Below are 2,458 nucleotides of genomic sequence, written 5' to 3' on the forward strand. Positions count from 1 at the left end.
AAATAAAGCACCGAAATGTGCGCTGCTTTTCGGTCTGGTTACTACCGTTTATGTCAGAACCGGTGCCATCATGGCACCGGACACCAGTACCCATCCCTAGGTATGGGTCACAATCAGCCAGGGTCTCGAGTGAGCTCATTGTGAAACCTGGCCCCACCCTATCATGTGATTTGAAAGCAAACCAAAAGTATATATGATTCCTTTTCCCGAAAGCAGGTTTAAGGTTTTTCTTCAGTGTGAGGGGATCAACTAATAACTAAACTGTTCTAATCCCCAAAATAAAAAAAATAAAATAAAAATAATAATTCAGCTAGTGAACATGCCCATCTTAAACTAATTTAAAACCATCAAAGACAAACATTTCAATCTCTGTTATCTCAAAAGTTACCACGACTGCTTTGTAGTGTCTGTAGTGTCCTAAAAATCATGTCTCATTCAAATTCACATATCAAACTGTTTCGTTAGCTAAGTGTTTTAGTCGCTACTGACATAATTGAAGCAGTGAAATAAGGAATTGACAGGAAGTTGCAGAATTGCAGATGTTTCAAAGTTCATAAATACCAGAGCTGTGAGAAGAAACCCAGCCCTGTGGCTCTGTGGAAACACTTCATGGCTTCATATCTTGGTTATAGAAAACTTGAGATTCAACAACATTTTTCTTTTCGATTAAATGATGATGATAAATGAGTAAATGTTAACATTTATAGAAATAATTAATGCTTCCTTGTGTCAGTTCAGTTTTTCTCAAACTGAACACTAAGGCAAAACTCGCAAACAAAGAGTTTGCAAAGAGCAAACCTTTTATTGTATTTTATTCTATGACTGGAAACACATGTACTAAAACTGTGTTTTTCATTACATACTGTCTGTATATTGAACAACAATCATTATATCATTCAGATTCTTTTAAGACAGAATGATATTGCAAATGCTTTTGTTGAAAGACAATCATATAGGTTGTCTGACATTTTGGGAGAAAATTATGAAAAAAACAAAATGTTGTAAAAATTGTTTTAACAGCTGAAATTCAGATCAGTTTGAATATGTAACAAGGTTGGGGTGCAAACTGAAGTATGGCAAAAACAAGCTTTTCTGCTGTTCTGCTAAATGTAATTCTCTTTCTTGTTCTCCATCTGTGAAAAGATGCTACTTCCTTCATTGGGAAATTTAAAATGCTGGGTAATAATAGTAATAATTTTTTATTCGTTAGAATTCTAAATCCATCTATCTATCTTCTGCTTATCCGTGGCAGGGTCATGGGGGCAGCGGCCTAAGCAGAGAAGCCCAGACCTCCCTCTCCCCAGCCACCTCCTCCAGCTTATCCGGGGGACATCAAGGCGTTCCCAGGCCAGCAAACAACATTTGGATAACATCCACACATGCAAAACATCATTGATCTGCATGTGTGAAAAAGAACTAAGAGACCAGTAAATTATTAAACAATGTATAAGTGACTATTCAGTGAAAAGTAACTTGCTATTTTTGGTAAAGCTTTAGTGTGTTCAATATATGGTGCATTGTTACAGACAGTAAAACATATACAATGACAATTACATTGTGAATCAAATGGTATCTACATCCAGTGACAGGTATTACTGGTTTTATCTTATCTCATCCTGTATGGTGAAGACAGTCGTGTTTTCTGTTGGTCTAATCATCGTGGTGTCTGCTGTCATCAGTGTTCACCTCATCAAATGCAAAACTAAAGAAAAATCTATGCATAAAACTGTTCATGTACCTTTACATGCACTCCACAGGGCATGTATGATTAGCTATCAATAAAGTCCACCAAATGCTTTATTTATGAATAGAACTTCTTTTTGCTGATGTTAAAATGCTTTTTAGGATTTCTTCCTAGGAAAAATAGTGTTTGGGAGGCTAAGCAGCTTTTTGACTTTTGAATGTTTGGTTTATATCACTCTTGATTCTAGACATATTGCCTGTTTGCCATTTATTCCTGCTGTCTATGATTTATATTTTATTCCAGCATAGTTGGTGTGCAGCACCTTTAATTTAGATGTAAATGTACAATAACTATTCTATTCTATTCTATTCTATTCTATTCTATTCTATTCTATTCTATTCTATTCTATTCTATTCTATGTGTTTCTTTGATATCACCAGCAGAGGGCAGTGGATGACCTGTGTTTCTGTGTTATTTTAATGTTTGTTGATCATGTGGGACCAGGGCCCTATTTCAGGAAGGCTGGATCGGCTTTGTGTTTAAAAAATCCTCATCTCTGATCCTATGGTTCTTACCCAGTAGGCAATGCAAAGCTAAAATAAAATCAGAATCAGAATCAGAATCAGAAAGGGTTTATTGCCAGATGTTGAGCAGGTTTACAACATTAGGAAATTGCTGCGGTGCTTCAGTGCAACATACTGTCATAAAAATATAAAATAAGAATAAGAATTAAAGTGCTAAGTGGATAGATATATACATGATATATACATGAGT

Source organism: Pundamilia nyererei, unplaced genomic scaffold, assembly GCF_000239375.1.
Source record: "Pundamilia nyererei isolate P.nyererei 1_Seehausen unplaced genomic scaffold, PunNye1.0 scaffold00031, whole genome shotgun sequence".
NCBI lineage: Eukaryota > Metazoa > Chordata > Actinopteri > Cichliformes > Cichlidae > Pundamilia > Pundamilia nyererei.